The following is a 7421-nucleotide window of genomic DNA, read 5'->3' on the forward strand; positions in this document are numbered from 1 at the left end:
TCGCTCCCTGAAGTTTATCAAATAAATCATCAATGCGAGGCAAAGGATACTTGTTCTTAATTGTTACTTTGTTCAATTGCCTATAATCAATGTGCATTCTCATCGTGTCATCCTTCTTCTTCACAAACAAAACCGGTGCACCCTAAGGTGACACACTAGGCCGAATAAACCCCTTATCTAGGAGTTCCTGAAGCTATTCTTTCAATTCCTTCAACTCTGCTGGTGCCATACAATATGGCGGAATAGAAATGGGCTGAGTGCCTGGCACCAGGTCAATACCAAAATAAATATCCCTGTCCGGTGGCATGCCCGGCAGGTCTGCCGGAAACACATTGGGATAATCCCTCACAACTGGGACAGAATCGATACTAGGAGTCTCAGTTCCAATATCCCTCACAAATGCTAGATATGAAAGACAACCCTTCCCAACCATACGTTGGGCCTTCAAGAAAGATATCACTCTACTAGGAACATAATCAGTCACACCACGCCACTCGATCTGCGGTACACCCGGCATAGCCAAAGTGACTATCTTAGCATGATAGTCTAGAATAGCACGACACGGAGATAGCCAATCTATGTCCAAAATGACATCAAAATCCACCATACTCAATAGCAATAGATCTATTCGGGTCTCCAGACCCCTAATAGTCACCACACATGACTAGTACACACGGTCTACAACAACAGTATTGCCCACTGGGGTAGATACGTGAACAGGTAAAGAAAGAAACTTACGGGGCATACCCAAATAATGAGCAAAGTATGATAACACATAAGAAAAGGTGGAACCGGGATCAAATAATATAGAGGATCTTTGTGGCAGACTAAAACAATACCTGTAATGACAGCATCTGAAGCAATAACATCTGGCCTGCCTGGAAGTGCATAGAAACGAGCCTGACCGCCCCTTGATCGACCTCCCCCTATGGGGCGACGCCTGGCTACCTGACCTCCACCCCTAGCTGGCTGGGCGGGTGGTGAGGTAATTGGAGCAGAAGTCGAGGGCTGACCCCTCTACTGAGATGAACTAGCAATACGACAAGGACACTGCCTCCACACATGTCCAAATTCTCCACACTCAAAACAACTCCCAGGTGCTGGAGAAGGGGACTGAAGGGAACCCCTCGCACTGGAGTGACCAGCTAATGCACTCGGCATAGAAGTACCCTGAGCTGATGGGGCACGAGATGAACTCTGGGTTGGAAGGGCACTAAGTGATGACTGACCCTGATGAGTACCGTGATAACCATGACCCGAAGATGCCCCACGATAACCTGGGCGGGCTGACTGAGCATGCCTGAAAGAACGACCTCTACCATGCTGGAATTGGCCCCTCGAAGGAGCACCACTGTAACTGCCAGATCCTCAAGGCCTCTTAGCCTCCCTCTCCTCCCGATCCTAACGGCGAACCGTCTCAATCTCGTGAGCGATATAAACCACCTCCTCGAACGTAGCACCCAACATACTCTCTCTAGTCATCATAATACGGAGATGGTAGTTAAGGCCATCAACAAATCTCCTGATCCTCTCACGATCTGTCGGAACCACCCAAACAACATGATGAGCCAACTCAGAAAACCTTGACTCATACTGTGACATAGTCATATCCCCCTGTTGCAACCACTCAAACTGCCTACGCATCTCCTCTCTGCGAGACCGCGATACATACTTCTCCAAGAAGAGAGGGGAGAACTCATGCCAAGTAAGGGGCGCTGCTCCAACTGGCCTACGCCTCTCATACGCCTCCCACCATGTGAAGACAGCCCTAGTAAATTGAAAGGTGGTAAATGTCACACCACTAGTCTCAAGAATCCCTGTTGTACGGAGCATCTGCTAACACTTATCAAGAAAACCCTGGGCATCCTCGCCCTCAGCACCACTGAATGAAGAGGCTGGAGTCTACCAAACCTCTCAAGACGACGCTGCTCATCATCCGGCATAACTGTCACAACAAACTTGTGAGCTGGTTGTGAGCACGTGATTTTTGCCCTACAAGAACTACTCCCAAAAATTCAAAATAAAATAGTTTTGTGTTGCTTGTGATTTATTTGTACTTGTCTGTGCATGTTTATTTTTACTTTAATTAAGAAAGATACAAAAATATGTGTTGCATGTGCATTTAGGATTTAATTTTACAATTAGGAATTAATTAAACAATATTTGGATTTGCGAGAATGAAAATCACAAAAATATGTACTTTGCATTTAATCTCCAATTGTGTGATTTTATTTTAGTTGGTATTGTGTGTGATAATTGTTATTAGGAATTAATTAGTATTTTTAATTTGGTTTATAATTCAATTTAGAATTTTAGTTTTATTAATTAGGAAATAGAAGAAAAAGAAACAAAATGGGAACCGAACCGGGCCAAATTGGCCACAGCCCAGTTCTTACCCAAAAAATCAGCCCAATACCCACCCCAAATCCAGTCCACCTGCGACCAACCCAGAACGACATTGTTTGGGCATTGTGAATCTGGACCGTCAATCTCATACGATCAAACGGTCTAGTCCGTCTCCAGAATTATCCAAACGACGTCGTTTTAAGTCAGTCAATCTCAACCATTCGCTTGATTGGATCGAACGGTCTAGATCAACTCACCCGTCACCCGACCCATTTCCACCAAAGACCAACCCGGTCTCAAGACAAACTAAATTACGTCGTTCCGTTTAGTGATTTGATCCAAGCCGTCGATCTTAATTGATCCAATGGCCTGGATCTAATTTCGCCCCCAGTATATATTTTGCCAAACAGACCCCACCCCTCTCAGAACCCCCCTCTCTCATCTCTTCAGAGACCAAAACACACACCACCGCCTTCCGCCCTCCGGAAATCGCCCACGGCGGCGGACGGTGGCCAAACAACCCCAGAAATACACCCCTGAACCACCATGTTCCCCCCTCTCCGATTCCATACTCCATTACCTTGAATCATACTATAACTCCTCGAATCTTCGATCGAAGATCCTCGTTCCAAACCCTAGCCTGTCCATTTAACCCCAAAATCACACCCAATAATCCCCTTGACCTCCTCGTCGCTAATCACTAACCAAATTGGCTCGAATCCGAGTAAAACTCGTCGAATGATGGATATAGGGTTCAACGGTTTGAGACTGTTTTGAAGCTGTCCGGGTTGAACGGGTTCTAGTTAGTATTATAAGCCTATTTCTGACGAAATAGACGTATAATACTAACTGGAACTCAAGTTCTAAAGGGCATGTTGGTGGGATCCGAGAAAAGAATAGTAAGGTCTTCTTAGCTTTTTTTTATATATATGTTTATTTGTCTGTGTTAAGTTGTAATTAGTCGCTGCTTCAGGTTTTTATCATTTTTGTCAAGTAATTCGTTTGTGTTAAGTTGTAATTCATCATTTTGTCAAGTAATTCTTCCTCCTCTTTCGGACCTTTTTCTTGGTACAGTTTGCTTCTGTTGATTAGCATATGCTATAAATTGTTGAGTCGATTAAATAGTTTCGTCAATTGGTCCGTTCATGTCTATAGTTCAGTTGTTCTCTTCAAGTTATTGGATGTTGTTTTATCTTCTAACCTTTGTATTCTCAGCCTCAGGGCTCATAGCTAGTATACTTGTTGTTCCAGTATTTTGTTCGAGGTTAATTTGGAGTTATATTTGTTCCCAATATAGATAGCTTATTCTCATGCATCTGTGTGAATCAATTTTTGACCTTAATAGTCCAGTCTGACTATTGCCCTGAATCATTGAATCCCCATCTTGGTTGAAATGCTGTTAGATTTGATCTGAGTTCAATTGGTGATTGAGTTTAGTGATTCGAATCTACTTGTTTATTCTGTTAAGTTTGTTCTGATATAAATCTAACCTTGTTGAATTGTCCTAATGTTGTTGATTGGGAGTTAGTTCATTAGTCAATTGATAGTCTTAAATTGGTTATAGCTGAGGTTTCATACATGTTTAAAAGGATTGGGGCAGGATAGTAATCACAGGGGTTTCAGGGGATAATTTGGGACTTAAAAGTTTTAAAATGGTTAGTTTAAGTGTTCTGTCCAGTAAGTACTAATGTAGCATTAAACTAATGCATTTGTTTAGTTGTAGTGGGGAACAAACCATAATAGCATGGGGAGGCTTGATGGGAATGAAATTAAAATATGTACTACCCATAACCATTGAATTAAATAAAGAAAAGACAAGGGTTAGTGGTGAACAAGTGAATCAAAAACAGAACAAAACATACTCTAGTGGAGTTCTAAAGAATATCATGGGCAGAATTAGTTTCTTAATTCTGCCTGAGTGCTCTTATGAGCTGGCAGGGTCAGTGTTTGGGTATAAAGGGAGGAGTCCGGGATCAGTATTGGGGGAAATGAGGAAGTTTTGGAGAGTTTTTTTTTAAAAGGCAGTCTTAGACAACATTTTAAAAGCTAAGGCATTCAGCTTTTTAGAGTTCGGGAGAGTTTAAGAACAGAAAATCAAAAATATATTGTTTCATTGCATTCATAAGTGTAATTCGAATTCTGGACAGAGTTAAAGGAGGTTGGTTTTTGATATTAGACTCAAAGGTGATACAAAAAGAATAGCAAGAAATATAGAAAAAAAAAGCAATTAGTCCTCTTAGGTTCTGCATTTGATCCTTCTTTAAGCAGTAAAAAATAGCATTGCAAGCTTGAAGTAAAGTGCCTGATTTTCAATTGTTGGGGTGTAGTTTCCAGTTTCAAGTCTGTTTACTGGAGTGTTTGAGGTTCACTGGTTGGTTTTCTTGTTGAGTTTGAGGTCCAATTAGTTGCCCGGAGTTATTTGTTGTTGTTGTTTGGTTTCACAACTTGTTATGAGTTGTGGTCAAGTGTTTTCCTAATTTGAAACTGGGTTTGGATCTGTTTCTGAATTCCAATTTGCTGTCTGCTGGTGTTATTTGTTGTTGTTGTTATTTGCCGTGCTGTACTGCTGCTGACTTCTTCTTTATTCTTCTGTTCACTCCAATCCAGGTACATAACTAAGCTCAATTTGATGTAACCTTGAGATGTAAACATGAAATGGAAGTGTTCGGGCCCTTAATTATTTGATGTTGTATCTGTAGCTCAGTAGATATAGATGATAAGTAGTTGTATAGTCCAATTTGATCTATAACTCAATGAAATGTAGACTGTGAAGTTTGTACCTAATTAGGACTGTTTAAATTGTTAATTCGTATTCATTAGTTGTAGACATAGTATAGTTTAGTACTGATTTCAGTTAACATTGAGTTAAAAATTGGATATCAGTATTGTTTGGACCTACAATTAATTCAGAAGTCAACATGTGGTGCTTATTCCAATTTCAGGTTAAACGCGCTTTTAAAACATCCCAACATGCTAGTTATTGATGTCCTCTCCTTTGTTCGTTAAGCTCACTATTTTGACGTAGGAACAAGTAATTGCATGTTAATGGTTAATATCAATAGTCTACTTGAATTTGAATCAGTTAACTTATTCATGAATGTTAGCAGAATCAAATAACTGAGTCGTGTAGTTCAAAACTCGATCCAGCATATGGATTGGGTTCTTTGGACCTAAAGTTGAAATGGCATTTGGTCTACTAATTTTCAATTGATAGACTATAGGATTTTCTAATATTAACTAATTAGGGCCCCCTTTTACTTATTTCTTTAGAGACAAATAAATAGAAGAATAATAGTCATTTTAGGATTAGCCTTTAAATAATAAATGAGACGAGCCTCGCCAAATAAAATGCATAAGTTGCGGGGCTCTCAGTAAATATTGTGTTAAAATAATTTAGATTTTGGGACGGACCGTCTAATGAATTTCACGGCTTTCCTCAAAATAATAACGCGCTAGTCACTTTAGGCGCGCTTTTAATAAATTACTTTCTTAAACTTGGGTGCACATTTATGTGACCCAAATCCAAATCTCAACGGAGTCGAAATGTGTCAATAACCACGGGTGCATTGATGTGACGTGGTTCGAGACGTGTTTTCACGACGTTGCAATTCTCTCTTAAAATAACAACAATAAAAGCGGGAAAGAGTTAAAATTTGCACACAGGTATAACATGTATAAAATCAGATAAATAAGCCGAATATGACAGTTGAGCGACCGTGCTAGAACCACGGAACTTAGGAATGCCTAACACCTTCTCCCGGGTTAACAGAATTCCTTATCCGAATTTCTGGTTCACGTACTGTAATACAGAGTCATTTCTTCTCCTCGATTCGGGATTCAACCGGTGACTTGGGACACCATAAATCTCCCAAGTGGCGACTCTGAATTAAATAATAAATCCTATTTCGATTGTCCTTTAATTGAAAAAAACTCCCTTACGCCCCTGCAGACACAGGTAAAAAGGAGGTGTGACACTGGTGCAACCGGCTGAGCTGGAGGTGCCCCCGGTGTTTGTAGTCCCTGCACTACCTGCTCAAATGTGCGAGCAGCGGGGGTCTGATTGCCTCCCCCGACCTGTGAAGTAGTTGCTGCTGTAGTGGCTGAAACTGCCTGAGCCAGGCCAATGCAAATTGATAAGATCTGTGCCAACGCCTCCTGAAGACCCGGAATCATGATGGGAATAGCTTGTGCGTGAACTGGTGCTGCTGGAGCATCCATAGCTGGAGCCTGATCCGGAGCTAGGGTAGCTGGTGGATCTACAGGTGCTGCCCTCGCTGCTCTGCCTCTGCCACGACCATGACCGCGTCCACGACCTCTAATGGCCTCAGTAGGTGGCACTAGTGGTCGTCCACCCCGTCCGGTAACTCGCGTCCTCACCATCTGTGAGAGAATGGAATAACAGAAGTTTAGTACTCGGACCAATAAGGTAATAAATTATTTACCTTGTCTCCCAAAGGAAATAATATATCAGATAATATTCTGTAGTTATGCATATATGGTAGTTTCTTTGATGGAAAGAAATTACCATATATTAGGAGTCCCTAGGGTAATTATAATTTATGGAGAAGCCCCCAGGGCTAAAGTATTTGCCTAAGAGTCCCTAGTCTACCTTTAAATACGCCTGTGACTCCATCAGTCTGGCATCCTACGATAGGCTTAGGCTAGAAGGCTCTAGATTTTCTGTCAAAGTTTGACAAGGCGATTCTACACCACTTGAACAACTATGACTAAAGGTACGTTCCTTGTATAATTTCCGCTGCGTTAGCTCTGTGTTTGTATTGGAATTTTAACAGTCTATACTAAGTTTATTATGCTCGCACCAAAAAGACTGCTTCTTTCACTAATGTCATGACCCAATTCCCGAACCCGGTCGTGATGGCGCCTCTTGTGAAGACAAGGCCAGCCAGAACAAAATGGAACACCTCTTTTAAATCGATTAGATATCATAAACGACAATAAAACATAATATAATATCCATAAATTGCAGAATTTAACGATACTAACTACAGAAACGATCCCGACACGGCCCAAATCGAGGTGTCATAAGTCATGAGCAACTAAGAAATCTGGATACA

Source organism: Nicotiana sylvestris, chromosome 3 (assembly GCF_000393655.2).
Source record: "Nicotiana sylvestris chromosome 3, ASM39365v2, whole genome shotgun sequence".
In the NCBI taxonomy this organism is placed as follows: domain Eukaryota; kingdom Viridiplantae; phylum Streptophyta; class Magnoliopsida; order Solanales; family Solanaceae; genus Nicotiana; species Nicotiana sylvestris.